Here is a 15655-nt window from a genome sequence, read left to right as displayed (position 1 = left end):
GTCCCAGCACAAGGGCGCAACAGAATATATCTAATCCTTTCAGTTCTTGGTGTTGCCGTGGTCATATAGCCTACAAATGGGCAATAACATCTGCAAGTCCGTTTAGAGAATGGATATTTTGAGTGCCGTCGGCGATGCGTGCGCACGGGGTTCGCTCAGACTGGAAAACATCGCATTTATCCTTTTCTTTAAACCTTAGGGGAATCCCGAGTGCTACACTGTTGCGTTTTTCTTATTTTGGAGAAAACAACATTTCAAGTGATTTTGAAAGAAAATGGTGCAATACGTCCCCAAGGATATTATTTCTAAATTTGGTGATTGTGCAATACCAGCGCCACTGATCAAAAAGAGGGGCGGTGGTGGTGTGATGAGCAGCAGCGAACTTCAACTTCGCACGCATCTCCAATCTCTCCCATATACTCATCAAGCGAGGGTTTTGCGCGAAGTCGTCTTGCTGTCCAAGGGATGCGGACGAGACATCACGGATCCTACCGCTTTGCGCATTTATGCTGAACATGTTTGCGACATTGGAGAATATCAGGTAAAGACAACGTTAGCTCAGTAAAACAGTGAATATGAATAGCCTATTGTGGTTCTGTAGATTTCCTTGAATTAATTGTTGTGCCTTGTCTGGATAGGAAGAAGTCGACAATATTGGGACAATTAGTTTGTGCCAACTGCGTTTTTGAATAGGATATACTGAATGAATGCTAAACTACAAAGGATTTCGGCTATTTTGTTCAGCATTATTCATCATAATCCCTTTATAATTCAAGGACAAGACACAATTCCTCACACAATTATAGAGTGCTCTGAAATCAGTGTGTGCCAGAGGCTGGGTCTTTGCGGGCAAGGTGAGTCCTTATTCATTCAACTGGCCTACAAAGTCCCAGTTTCTGACTCATGTGACCAACACGTTCAGAATATATTGCAAGTGAACTGACAAAATATAGATTCTGTACTGGTGAACTATTTCGCACTAATGCAATTTAAGGAGACGACATGCACTGCACACTGCCCGGGATATGGACTACCTAACCAAGCATATAACTTTTTCGCAAAACTAGTTTAAGGGCCTCACAGGGATTGATATCAAAAGATCAATTATAAAACACAATTAATATATAGCCTATATGGTTCCTTATTCTAGAAGTGAGAGGGTCAAAAAAACATTTTTTTTTAATTCATTGTAATAAGATTGGCCAAGAAATTATGACAAGTCATCAAAACAACTTTTACAACACTGATCTACTGCTTTTACATGAATTAATATCAAGTCCATATGTTTTCTACATGTGACATGTGGGCTTAAATCTCTTTGACAGGCCAACGTGTCAGACCTACATCTTAAAATGGCCCATTAAAAAAACGTCTTCGTGCAAAGATACAATAACTTTTATGACATCTCTTAACAGTCTACTTGAGAATACTTTGTATGTCTAAGACAAAAGTTGAATTCAACTGAGGAGGAGAAAAGTCCATCTTCTAATATGCTTAAAGTGTGTTAGTCATAAAAGTAGCAGTGAAGTCAGTTACCAAATTAGTCTCAGGCATATTTTCACCAGCCAAATGCCATAGTCTACATACCCCACTAGTGAATTTAGCATCTATTCCCTAAATGCTTTACGTAATTAATATTAGCAATGCTGATGGTGACATCTACATGCTCAAATGACACCTAGGTAAGACATATGCTGCAGCATGTGTTTTATTCCAATATGAATGCAATACTATCTCATTATTATATATCTAAGTATAATGATCATTGCCATAGTACTCTCTACTATTTAGGCCTACTATCTCACCATCTGACTAACATCAATACATTTCTTTACAGTGCTGATTTTTTCTACAGTTTAAGTAGGCGGTGTTCTTCTCTCTCCTTTGCAACAGACTTTGTTTATAGAAGCCTGCCATTTGAAGCTACAGTTGTGACAAAGCTGTGGCTGTCAGCTGTCCGCTCTGTTAAACTATTTTACACATCAGTGTACTTATTTTAACACTTAATTCGTTTGTTATCATCAGTATAAGGACAAAAGACAGTAAACCTTGTGAAGATTAGCATTTGTGAAACATTATCTTCTAACTGGAATGATATCCTCTAAGATATCTTCAGTTATTTTCTAACTGAAATGATAGATCTCACGCGTGAACTGAGTTTCAAGTTTAAAAACGGAATCAAATAGATTACACCCTCAAACTAAGTGAGACGTCGTCATTAACTTTCCTATTGCTCTGTTTCAGGTCATTTTAAGATATATGTAAGGCCACAGCTGATTTACATCCTACCACCATAAAGATGAAATGACTCACTCCAAAAACTAAACCAAAAACATTGCATGACACAACTCCTCCTCAATACCAACCAGGAAAACAGCCAGTATGAGTGTGAGAGTGTAGAGTGCCTAAGTAGGAAGGCTTGGGAGGCTGGTAACACGGGCCTGGATTGAATAAGCACCATGGCTATACTGGACATCTGGGATATCCACCAAGAGTGCTGATTTAAGTTGGGATATAAACAGTGCTCGCTGCCTGCCAAGCCTTTCTCAGTGGCATTTTATATTGTTCCAGGTCCAGTTAGACTCATCTCGCAACTTGCAATAGTCTTTGTAATCACTTTAACTAGACCATATCAGTCCTAAACCCAGGCTGCAGCTGTAACTAGGCCTGGGCCTACACTACATGTGCGAGCAGATGCCAGGGAATGCTTGTTCAAGGTATGTCAGGTCATTGGATTCGTTCGTCGAGTTTCCAACTGAAACACAGCTATTCAAAAGCCATAACATATGTAATATATTGTCATTACGTAGTAATTGTGAATACAGCAAACTCCTCTAATTCAACTGGCCTAGGTTGTGTTTACCTTGTCTGCTACAGTAAAGCTGAAGAGCTAATGAACTAGACTAGGGACCCTTCTGAGAAAGACTGAAGCTCTGAACTCATTCAACCCCCTTTAAAATGCCCGCGCTAATCCCAATAACAGTCAGTCATTATAAATATACAATTCATAAATTGCTTTCTGTGAAATATGCAACCCTCTAGCCTCATCCACTTAAACTCAAAGTCTAATGTGTTGGCCTATTGACAGGCTGGTTGGTTCTTCTTTTGCCTCTGTTTGTTGTTCCGAATGATCCAGCCACGGTTCTGATGGTACCCAACTAATCCAAGCTGTGAACCCACTCCTCAATCAGTAAACGCAACAGTTCAATCTAAAAAAAGTTGGAACAGACATAAGAGAAAGAGAAAGAGAGAGAGACAGAGACAGACACAGAGACAGAGAGAGAGAGAGATAAGGAAAGAGAGAGAGAGAGAGAGAGGGAGGGAGAACAAGAAAAAGGCAGCAAGAAAAGTGAGGGACTTTTAGGGGCAGCTGTGTTTAATTAACCCAGTCATAATGCCCCTAAAAATCCTTATTGCTCTTGCAATGGTCAACAGAATCTTCTATAAGAACAAGTCTCTGTGTTATGGGCGACGCACTCTTACGGACATATTACAAGCTCTATGAAATCCATTGGTCACATTGTCAAGTCCCTGAAAGATGTTCAGACAGTCTTGAAGCAAGTTGGAGGGCATTGAAAATGGAATAGAAAATGCTTATTTGTTACTCCCAACTGACACATTTCAACAAATTACGGATGTTGTCAGGGTGCTTTCCTAACTTGTCAATGAATTAGTCAAACAAATCTAGTTAGATGCAACTCTGGCCTCAGGCGTTCTTATCCGGAGTTCACGGCTCGTTGAAGGTCCTGCATCATGACACAGCAACAGTTCCAACCTAGACAGATATGTAACAACAGTTCCAACCTAGACAGATACGTAACAACAGTTCCAACCTAGACAGATATGTAACAACAGTTCCAACCTAGTCAGATATGTAACAACAGTTCCAACCTAGACAGATACGTAACAACAGTTCCAACCTAGACAGATATGTAACAACAGTTCCAACCTAGACAGATATGTAACAACAGTTCCAACCTAGACAGATATGTAACAACAGTTCCAACCTAGTCAGATATGTAACAACAGTTCCAACCTAGACAGATACGTAACAACAGTTCCAACCTAGACAGATATGTAACAACAGCTCCAACCTAGACAGATATGTAACAACAGTTCCAACCTAGACAGATATGTAACAACTGTTCCAACCTAGACAGATATGTAACAACAGTTCCTACCTAGTCAGATATGTAACAACAGTTCCAACCTAGTCAGATATGTAACAACAGTTCCTACCTAGTCAGATATGTAACAACAGTTCCAACCTAGTCAGATATGTAACAACAGTTCCAACCTAGTCAGATATGTAACAACAGTTCCAACCTAGACAGATATGTAACAACAGTTCCAACCTAGTCAGATATGTAACAACAGTTCCAACCTAGTCAGATATGTAACAACAGTTCCAACCTAGACAGATATGTAACAACAGTTCCAACCTAGACAGATATGTAACAACAGTTCCAACCTAGACAGATATGTAACAACAGTTCCAACCTAGACAGATATGTAACAACAGTTCCAACCTAGTCAGATATGTAACAACAGTTCCAACCTAGTCAGATATGTAACAACAGTTCCAACCTAGACAGATATGTAACAACAGTTCCAACCTAGACAGATATGTAACAACAGTTCCAACCTAGACAGATATGTAACAACAGTTCCAACCTAGTCAGATATGTAACAACAGTTCCAACCGAGACAGATATGTAACAACAGTTCCAATCTAGACAGATATGTAACAACAGTTCCAACCTAGACAGATATGTAACAACAGTTCCAACCTAGACAGATATGTAACAACAGTTCCAACCTAGGCAGATATGTAACAACAGTTCCAACCTAGACAGATATGTAACACCAGTTCCAACCTAGTCAGATATGTAACAACAGTTCCAACCTAGACAGATATGTAACAACAGTTCCAACCTAGACAGATATGTAACAACAGTTCCAACCTAGACAGATATGTAACAACAGTTCCAACCTAGTCAGATATGTAACACCAGTTCCAACCTAGTCAGATATGTAACAACAGTTCCAACCTAGTCAGATATGTAACAACAGTTCCAACCTAGACAGATATGTAACAACAGTTCCAACCTAGACAGATATGTAACACCAGTTCCAACCTAGTCAGATATGTAACAACAGTTCCAACCTAGTCAGATATGTAACAACAGTTCCAACCTAGTCAGATATGTAACAACAGTTCCAACCTAGTCAGATATGTAACAACAGTTCCAACCTAGTCAGATATGTAACAACAGTTCCAACCTAGTCAGATATGTAACAACAGTTCCAACCTAGTCAGATATGTAACAACAGTTCCAACCTAGACAGATATGTAACAACAGTTCCAACCTAGTCAGATATGTAACACCAGTTCCAACCTAGACAGATATGTAACCGTGTTTTTATTGAGGAATACATATATATTTCATTTCATTGTTATTTGTTTTTATTGCATTTGACTTTAGGCACATGGGCAATGAAATGTACCAATATTTACATAGAGTTGCATATTTTCCAAAACTTGGGTCGCAGGAAAACATAGAATTTCTCATTTGGGTCCCAGGCTGAAAAAGTTTAAGAACCCCTTCTTTAGATGAGTGGGATGATTAAAGACCAGAGCACACTTTGCCCAGACGGAACTATAGACATCTTCATCCTCACTAATGATAGCTATGCGCCTATAGAACCCTGACCTGTTCACCGGATGAGCTACCTTGTCCCAGACCTGCTGTTTTCAACTCTCTAGAGACAGGTGCAGTAGAGATACTCTGAATGATCGGCTATGAAATGCCAACTGACATTTACTCCTGAGGTGCTGACCTGTTGCACCCTCTACAACCACTGTGATTATTATTATCTGACCCTGCTGGTCATTTATGAACGTTTGAACATCTTGGCCATGTTCTGTTATAATCTCCACCCGGCACAGTCAGAAGAGGACTGGCCACCCTTCATAGCCTGGTTACTCTCTAGGTTTCTTCCTAGGTTTCGGCCTTCCTAGGTTTCGATTTTTCGTAGCCACCGTGCTTCTACACCTGCATTGCTTGTGGTTTGGGGTTTTAGGCTGGGTTTCTGTACAGCACTTTGTGACATCAGCTGATGTAAGAAGAGCTTTATAAATAAATGTGATTGAATTTGATTGATAATGATAGCTATGTACCTTGCAGGTTGGCCTTAGGATGTCATTATCTCCCCAGTATCCATTGTTTAACATGCAGACAAGTGAGCTATATGTCCTTCAGTTTTTTGACTTTGTGCCAAAGGCCAGACAGACAGACGGGCGAAGGATTCTGATCTGATCCGGGTTGGGGTGGGGTGTGGTGGGGTTGGAGAACTGTCTGAGAGGGGGAGGCTGGCTGGAGGAGGAGACGGAGAGGAGTGCTCCTCCGTGGGGGTGAGTCATCGCCTTCGGAGGCTATTCAGTGAGTTCACTCTGGGAGGATCGTGATCCTTCGGTTGGTCGGTGAATCCGCCGTCCTCCTCGCCACAGCCAGAGAGAGGCTGTGAAGGAAAGTGTGGGGGCCTGGCTGGGCTGATGACTCAGGGCCACGCACCGCACAAGGAGTGAGGGAGGAGGGGGAGGGAGGGAGGAATTACTCCGAGCATGTGGAATCTCATACAGCTATCACAGGACAGACACTGTGCTTCTACTAGGCTCTGAGGCTCTGTAGAAGTCTGTCCTTAGACACAGTGGTAATGGCAGTGGTAAGACTGCTAAGGGCCGTTGGTTTCCATTGAAGAGGAACAGAACAGAGCAGTATATTCCTGTCCTCGCACTTTGAAACAAAGTCATGCCCCCCTTCTTATTGAATGAATTACGTATTTCTATTACAGCAAGTCGGTGCAGGTTTGAAGCTCTGCAACTCCAGCAAGGTAATTAAGCATTGCATTCTGTCAAAATATTCCATTACAAAAGTCTTGAAGATTTGGGAAGTGTCTCCGGTGACTATCTAGATGGGAGGGGAGGTGAGTTGGGTCGTTTATTGTCCAGTTCTTTCTGTTTCTTTCTTGAGTGATGATGCTCCTCCTCCAGCTCTGTCATTGGAGAAATCCTTTCAAATAACAAAGCTTAATTGAGTGATGATGACAAACATTTCCAGAAAGAGAGGGGTGAGAGAACTACCTGTATGACATGCAATACAGACTCTCTATGCGCCCCCTCTAGTGTGAGTCATCAGGCCTAAAGACGCCGAGCTGTGAGTGGTGAATCAGGTGTTGATAATGGCCAACAGTGGACGTCTGGTCAGCCGACAGGTGGGGGCTGGTGTGTGTTGGGTGTGTGTATTGTGTGCAGTGCGTGCATGTATTGTTGTGTGCATGTATTGTGTGATGTGAGTGTGGAGGGAGATTATGGTGTGTGTGTGTGTCCATGAAGGGGAGTTGATGTTGTGTGATGCATGACTCAACACGAGAGGAAGGCCACACCCATGGGACGAGCCCAGGCTCCCTTCAGCGGCGGCATGGGCCTAGATCTCACTGACTATGGGTGCCACGATTAAAGTGTATTGTCCTAACTGATGAAGCTCAAACACTTGAAGAGCCACTCAAATCCTGCACAAACACTCCGACACAAAGGCAGAGAGGCCGGGCAAGAAAGTGGAGCACACCTTCACCCTCCGCAGTATGCCCCTTTATAAACAAACTCTTCCAACCTGATTTCTGCCAACCAGCTACTGAGAGTCTGGGCCCGTATTCACAAAGCGTCTCAGAGTAGCAGTGCTGATCTAGGATCAGGTCCCCCCTGTCCATATATAACAGTATAACTTTAGACCGTCCCCTCGCCCATTCCCGGGCGCGAACCAGGGACCCGCTGCACACATCAACGACTGACACCCACGAAGCATCGTTACCCATCGCTCCACAAAAGCCGCGGCCCTTGCAGAGAAAGGGGAACCACTACTTCAAGGTCTCAGAGCAAATGACGTCACCGATTGAAACGCTATTTAGCGCGTACCACCGCTAACTAAGCTAGCGTTTCACATCCGTTACACATACAATCATATTCATTATGGTCTAAAATGCAAAAAACTAAACCTAGATCTGCACTCCTACTCTGAGACACTTTATGATAGGGACAACCCAGAGTAAATAGAACGACATAGCCATGGCTTAACCATGTATTGCATCTCCATAATGGTAATTTCCTCCAGTAATTACTCATCATTAAAGGTCTCACTCCCAATCACCTGGTTAGTGTTTATAATACGGTCTGCCTTGGTAAATCCCCATCATTCTGAAATAGCCTGATTGTGTTTAATTGGAGTGTTCACTAAACAGAGTCCACCCACCAGCATCAACAAATCCAATGTATTTTAACAGCAGGGAACAATTTAATCCGCCTCCATATATCACCATTGTAAACAACCAAGACGCAGAGCCCAATGTTGCACAATGAGCCTGCATTGAGGAGGAGTTGAAAGGTCAGGTAAACACTTGTCCCAGGCTTTCCCTGCCTTTTTAATCAGGACTCCTGTCCATTTTTTTTATCTTGATTAGATCTCTTGACTTATGGCTGTGTACACTAATGCTGCACTTCTGGCGGCTCCTTAACTCACTGTTTGGTTTGTTTCATGTGGACGGGAATGTCACGTTGCTATTTGGCGTGGAACTTGTGCGCTGAGTCGTCGACAAACCATGGAATGAATCCTTTGCAGACTAATGGGCGGGCCAACCTTTTCCAGTGTTTGTCATGGTGAGTTTGTTTGCATATATGCATACCTCATATTCATATTCAGTGCTAACTTTAGTGCTTGTGTGTTTCCATTCTGTGAATATAGGTCCTCAAAGCCCAACGTGGTCCAGTTTCAGAGAAACTGCCTCATTCAGCACAAATATTATGGAAGACCATTTAGATACTTCTCCGCCCTCCTTGTCCTCGCCAACCAGCCATAGGGGAGGTGCTGACAGATTTGTTGTTTTTTTTCTGGCAATTTGGGGTCAACGATGCATGTTAGCAAACCCCACCGGCTCTCTTAGTTTTCATTGCAAAACCAGGAGGCCCCCAACGTGCATTGTGCAATGTACACAGCACTCTGTTGGGTGACTGGCATGTGTCTGATGATGCTTGATGCTTTAGATATGGTTGTGGCCGTTGAATGAGGCGTTCACAGTAAATGAAATGTTGTCAGGGGTCTGTATTGGCAAGAATGCACAAAATCCCTGTCATTCAGTAACTAATAGCTTTTACGCTAAAACGGACTTCGCAGAATAAGGCAAAGATGCTCAACAGTTCAAATCTCTGCACAGCACATTGGAAAAGACTAAGGGGAGACAACCTTGCTACCTCAAATGGCCTCCTGCAGTCTTCAAGGACTGGTGAGTGGGTGTGAGGACGTTGGTAAAATGAAAAAATGCAGAGTCAGGCGCAGGACACAGTTCTGAGTAATCATCCAAAATTTACTCCAAAATAAGTAAGATTCCAACAAGGAACAAATACAATAATCCCAAACACGAACAATGAGAACCCACATGACAAACAATAACGCACAAAACAGAGAGGGAAATCATAGGGTTAAATAAGGAACATCATTAATGGAATGGAAACCAGGTGTGTATGATCAAGACCAAACAAAACGAAAATTAAACATAGATTGGTGGTGTCTAGGAAGCCAGTGACGTCGAACGCCGCCCGAAGAAGGAGAGGGACCAACTTCGTCCGAAGTCGTGACAGTGGGGCTGGTGAACTTAATGAGATTTTCATGGTTTCTGAAGTATCTTTGGGATTTCTCAGTCGGTCTCAACAGCACAGCATGAAGCTACAGCTTGAAGACCCACGGTCTAGTCCTCCTTGTCCAGACTGGCTCAGTTGATAGGACGGCATGACCGGAAATCCATCTTCCTCAAAACCCCTCTTACATTACATTAGAAAGGTCTTCCGCCCCTCTCAAAACTGTCATTGGAGCTCCTTCAAAATCACAGAGAAAACATGATTGTTCCTCTTTGGTCTTTATGTTGGCAAACCCCCTTTCGTCTTGAAGGAGAAGCAAAAATCCATTTATAGTCCGTTTCAGGGGGAAAATGTGTGTGTAGCGCAACTGTTCTCCAGGGCCCGAACAAAGAGCTGTTTTATGTTGGCACCCGATTGAGGTCTGTGGATCACAATGTGACAAGGCAGACCTCAGAAGACGCTTGCCCAGCAGCTAGTGATGTGCCTTCTTATTCTTGGAGCCACTCTCTCACTCCAGGACATGGAAACCCTTGGCCTGGCCATCCATACAACTCCAAAACCAACAGTGCTGCCCATGTGTAAGCAAAGAGGGCAAGTGTTTTTTTCATGACACCTAAATGTCTTTTTCTTTTGTGGACAGCATCTTTCGCTGCCCCTTTTGCTTTTTGTTATTCCACAAGTCTTTGTCTTGGCCAGTTCCTGTGCACATAGCTCTGCGGGATCTGAGGCGTCACACACTGTGGCAATGTTTTTTTGGTCATGTGACATCTAGAGTTGACACTGGCATCGATCCTCCGACCGTTTCACACTCCAACACTGCCAGCAGGATCTTTTGACTTCCTTGACTTCCCTTTTAGTTTGTAGTGGAGTAAAGGGGCTTTACAGCACTTCTACATTGAAACCCTGTTTTGGAACGCTTTCTTTAGATCAGTGGTCAACAGGTCGATCTCCAAGGCATTCCTAGTCGATCGCCAAATATTTCTGTAAAAAACCCAACAATAAGCCGTGCGTTCCTATTTTTTATTTTACGCTGTTGTTGGTAGGTGCACCTGATTCAGCTGCCCTGCGCTCCAGCGATGTGTTCCCATTTTCAACCATTTCATATGTTTGAAGGTACAAACTCTGCCTTCCCGGGGGGAGCAAATCAAGTACACTATAGGCCTACCAATCGGAGGACTGTCTGCAGTAACATAGCAGGCATAAAAGAAAGCTACAGCAAAGGCGGTACAGAGGGTAGTGTGTACGGCCCAGTACATCACTGGGGCCAAGCTTCCTGCCAGCCAGGACCTCTATACCAGGAGGTGTCAGAGGAAGGCCACAAAAATTTGTCAAAGACTCCAGTCATCCAAGTCATAAACTGTTCTCTCTGCTACCGCACGGCAAGCGGTACCGAAGCACCAAGTCTAGGACCAAAAGGCTCCTTAACAGCTTCTACCCCAAAGCCATAAGACTGCTGAACAATGAATCAAATGGCCACCCAGACTATATACATTGATCACCCCCCTCCCTTTTGTTTTTACACTGCTGCTACTTGCTGTTTATTATCTATGCATAGTCACTTACCACGACTAACCTGTACCCACGCACATTGACTCGGTACTGGTGTCCCCTGTATATAGCCTCATTGTTATGCAATTTTCTTGTTACTTTTTGATTTTATTACTTTTTTAAACTTTTGTTAATTTAGTAAATATTTTATTAACTCTATTTCTTAAACTGCATTGTTGGTTAAGGGCTTGTAAGCATTTCACTGTAAGGTCTACTACACCTGTTGTATTCGGCGCATGTGACAAAAACCATTTGATTTGAAGACTGTGTCCCTTTTTGAACAGTGTCAGAGGAGGACCCTAAGTCTGCTGCTCTCTCCCTCCGCTGAGATTGACCATCAGATGCAGGCTCCACCAGCCTAGTAAAATTAAAATGATTGAAGTGTATGCTCATTCAGCTGTTCCTCACAATAATACAACAAATGACCTATTACCGGTGTGATCATATAGCCTACCTTAAATGTTGAAATATAATTGTAAAAAAGGGTCTGAGAAGCAAAGCCAATATGCAGTTATAATGTATTGGGCCTATAGCCTACTGCACAAACCTCATTACTAAAGTACCGTCTTTAATAGGTTAATGTTGCCTAGCCCTACGTTTTTTCAATCATGAACAAAAAAAAAAAAACGGTTGAACGGTAGATCTCGGCTTGCATCAGAAATGGATTCGACTCAGAAAAGGTATGTGACCGCCTGCTCTGGATCATTCCAGGTGGTCCCTGCCTTCTTCGTCTTGTATTATTCCTCTTCATTGTCTTCACCTTCTTCTCAATAAATAGGTTTTTATTCAGTAGCCAACTGTTGCATTAATGCATGCCACCATCTCTAGAATATGGCTGTAGATATCTTCTGAAGTAGGGGGATATTTATGATGTAACACACCACACAACTGCAGTCTTTTGAAGCTTTAGCAGCCTCTGCCACGGCCATTTTAGATATATAAAGTTAATAAAGAAGTTGTATTGGAGTAAACACTCGTCTCCGTTCCCAGAGCGAGAGAGAAGAAAAATGTATCTAGTGCAGTAAATTGAACTCAACTTTGCCTCGTTCATGAACTCGCCTAAAAATAACCTGTTTCAACAAGTGAAACACTTTCCAGCTAAGCTAACACCAAGGCCCTTTAAAGTAACATAAGATATTTGGTTTTCAATTATGAGATACCAATTTAAACCAGGTTAGCGTCTGTCAAAGGCTGAGAAATGCTTGAAAGGTGTCGGACATCACCATATAAAGGTATTTTCTCTAAATACTCTGATACAGGGCTTTCAGGAAATATTCACACACCTGGACTTATTCCACATTTTGTTGTGTTACAGCCTGAATTTAAAATGGATTAAATTCAGATGTTGTGTCACTAGCTTACACACAATACCCCAAACAAACAGGCCTGGATGAGATCTTTAAGGTCAGGGCCCTCCGCAAGGCTCACAAAATCATTTTAGACCCAAGCCACCCCCTGTACCTGGACTTTGAACTACTCTCCTCTGGGCGCAGGTATAGGGCACCCCTCAGCAGGAAAAACACAACTAGACAATAATTTGTGCCAGGTGTGATAATCCCTCCTAAATAGCTCCGGCTAATGTTCCTATCGACTCAGTAAGGCCAGCAGGCTAGTCTTTTGGAAGAAAAAAAATGTTTTAATGTTTTTTGGTATGTAACTGTTATGAAAGTTGTATTGTCAGTTTTGTTTTGTATTTAAACGCCACTTTAAATGTGAACATGACACCGCAACAACATTTCCCCATGGGGACAATAATGTCAGTAAGTCATGTCAAAGTGGAAATTGTACAAATGAATTAAAAATGAAAATATGAAATGTCTTTGGTCAATAAGTATTCAACCTCTTTGTTATGGCAAGCTTAAATAAGTTCAGGAGTAAAAATGTGCTTAACAAGTCACATAATCATTTGTATGGACTCACTCTGTATGCAATAAGTGTTTAGCATCATTTATTTATGACGACCTCATCTCTGTACCCCACACATACAATTGTGTGTAAGGTCCCTCAGTCGAGCAGTGAATTACAAACACTGAGACCAGGGAGGTTTTCTAATGCCTCACAAAAGAAGGGCACCCATTGGTAGATACATAAAATAAAATAAAAAGCACATCCCTTTTTATTCACCGATTGGTGAATGTATTAATAACACTTTGGATGGTGTATCAATACACACCGTCACTACAAAGACACAGGTGTTCTTCATAATGCAGTTTTTGGAGAGGAAGGAAAATGCTCATGGATTTCACCACGAGGCCAAAGGTGCCATTAACACAGTTACAGAGTTGGCTGTGACAGGAGAACTGAGGATGGATCAACAACATTGTAGTTACTCCACAATATTAACCCAAATGAAAAGAGTGAAAAGGAAGCCTGTAACAGAAAAATATTCCAAAACATGCAATAATGCACTAAAGTAAAACTTAAAAACATGGCAAAAATGTTACCATTTTGTCCTGAATACAAAGCATTATATTTTGGGAAAATCCAACAACACATCACGGAGTACCACTCTTCCTATTTTCAAGCATGGTGGGTGTTTGCATCATGTTATGAATATGATCGTCATCGGCAAGGACTAGGGAGTTTCTTTCGGATAAAAAATAAACAGAATAGAGATAAGCACAGGCACAGTCCTAGTAGAAAACCTGGTTCAGTCTGCTTTCCAAAAGACACTTGGAGACAAATTCACCTTTCAGCAGGACAATAACCTAAAACAAGGCCAAATATACACTGGAGTTGCTTACCAAGATGACATTGAATGTTCCTGAGTGGCCTAGTTCAATTTTTTAACTTAAATCTGCTTGAGAATCTATAGCAAGACTTGAAAATGGCTGTCTAGCAATGATCAACAACCAACTCAACAGAGCTTGAATAATGTTTTTAATAATAAATGTGCAAATATTATACAATCCAGGTGTGCAAAGCTCTTAGAGACTTACACAGAAATACTTAACACTGTAATCGCTGCCAAAGGCAATTCTAACATGTATTGACTCAGGGGTGTGAATACTTGTAAATATAAATGACATATTTCTGTATTTAATTTTCAATACATATACAAACATTTCTAAAAATATGTTTTCACTTTATCAATATGGGGTATTGTGTGTAGATGGGTGAGAATTAAATATATTGAATGCATTATGAATTCAGGCTATAACAACAAAATGTGGAAGGGTATATCTGAAGACTTGTATATCCGACAGAAAACACCTTCACACACTCACACGTCGACCCTGGGTGTCTGCGGAGGTGTTGACGGGGGATTGGCTGCGGAGTAACAGAGGCTGCAACCAATTAGCATACAGAGTAGTGATGTAGCCTCGAATGCCCTCTGGTTAACAGAGAGGATAGCATGAACACACCACACTTTCTCTATTCTCTCTCTATCTTTTCCTTTTCCTCTCCCTCCTCAGGTTCAGACAGTCTAAAGGCCTTGTGATCCGACTGAGCTCCGGCTTTGTGGGATACTCTAGGACTCCAGCATTAAGATAACGAGACAGTCACGGTGGGGCTAGTTTTCCAGGAAGTCAACCGGAGTAGTGAGAATCTTTAAACTACTCTCAAGTCTCATTCAGAGAGAGAGAGAGAGAGAGAGAGAGAGAGAGAGAGAGAGAGAGAGAGAGAGAGAGGTAACCCTGTGGTGGGCGTAAGTAAGAGGATGGATGGTTTAATTGGGCGAAGAGAATGAAATGGATTCATTTCTGGTTTGTTCAAAAGGCGTAGTAATTAGATGTTGGGAACAGAGTAGTATTAGCAGCAGAGGCGGGAGAGAAGTGAAGTGAAAGCTCACCATTTCCCATTAGAAACTGCATCTAGGCCGGTCTTGTGTGTTAAATAGCCATCTGATTGGCTGACTGACAACTGTTGTACAGGTCTGTTATGCTGTACAGAGCATTAGGTAGTCATGAGCTTAGAGAATCAACTCCCTTATAAACCAGATGACCATCTCAGTGGGACTCGCCAGGTTAAACAAAGGATAGATCAAATCAATGAAGGCGGGACTTTCCTCTCATGCAGGCAGCAGTTTACTATGGCATGGAGTGGGACATGGGATGGCTGGGTGAGATTTACTACAATAGTAGAGTCACAAGTGGCTGGAGTGAAGTGGTGCTTTTCTATGCAGCTGCCTGGTATGTGGGTCACACCATGGTGTGTGTGTAGTATGTTTTCACCCACCTGTATGTATGCTCCTCTATTCGTGTGTGTCTGTGTGTGTACCTCGGCGTGCACCTGCGTGTGTGTGTGTACCTCGGCGTGCACCTGCGTGTGTGTGTGTGTGTACCTCGGCGTGCACCTGCGTGTGTGTGTGTGTACCTCGGCGTGCACCTGCGTGTGTGTGTGTGCGCGCTCGTATTCCTATATGTGTATGTACCTCTCGCCAGACAGGGGGAGATATTTAAGTGTGACACGCTGCAT

General features: G+C 42.4%; 2 long non-coding RNA genes across 52 annotated transcripts; one reads left to right on the top strand and one right to left on the bottom strand.

Annotated features, from left to right (window-relative positions):
* Nucleotides 1-108: 108 nt before the first annotated feature.
* LOC118376077 (uncharacterized) lies at nt 109-13055 on the top strand. Of its 2 annotated transcripts, XR_008144731.1 has the most exons (4): nt 109-541; nt 6856-6894; nt 7187-8713; nt 8799-13055. It is a non-coding gene; the product is annotated as an uncharacterized LOC118376077 (long non-coding RNA). The 2 variants fall into 2 exon arrangements; XR_004823965.2 differs by having other exon boundaries at nt 6856-8713.
* Nucleotides 3642-5501, bottom strand: LOC127932306 (uncharacterized). 50 transcript variants are annotated; one of them, XR_008144766.1, is made up of 7 exons: nt 5371-5501; nt 5168-5225; nt 5023-5080; nt 4530-4964; nt 4327-4442; nt 3863-4007; nt 3668-3804 (listed from the first exon to the last, which is right to left on the bottom strand). It is a non-coding gene; the product is annotated as an uncharacterized LOC127932306 (long non-coding RNA). The 50 variants fall into 50 exon arrangements; XR_008144750.1 differs by lacking the exon at nt 5371-5501 and adding an exon at nt 4008-4210 and having other exon boundaries at nt 3863-3949; nt 4269-4355; nt 4414-4500; nt 4559-5080; nt 5139-5323; XR_008144742.1 differs by having other exon boundaries at nt 4530-5080; nt 5139-5225.
* Nucleotides 13056-15655: the final 2600 nt, after the last annotated feature.

The sequence above is a fragment of the Oncorhynchus keta genome, chromosome 10, assembly GCF_023373465.1.
Source record: "Oncorhynchus keta strain PuntledgeMale-10-30-2019 chromosome 10, Oket_V2, whole genome shotgun sequence".
NCBI classification, from domain to species: Eukaryota; Metazoa; Chordata; class Actinopteri; order Salmoniformes; family Salmonidae; genus Oncorhynchus; species Oncorhynchus keta.
The sequence above is the reverse complement of the archived record's forward strand: the minus strand, read 5'-3'. Positions and strand labels throughout refer to the sequence as shown.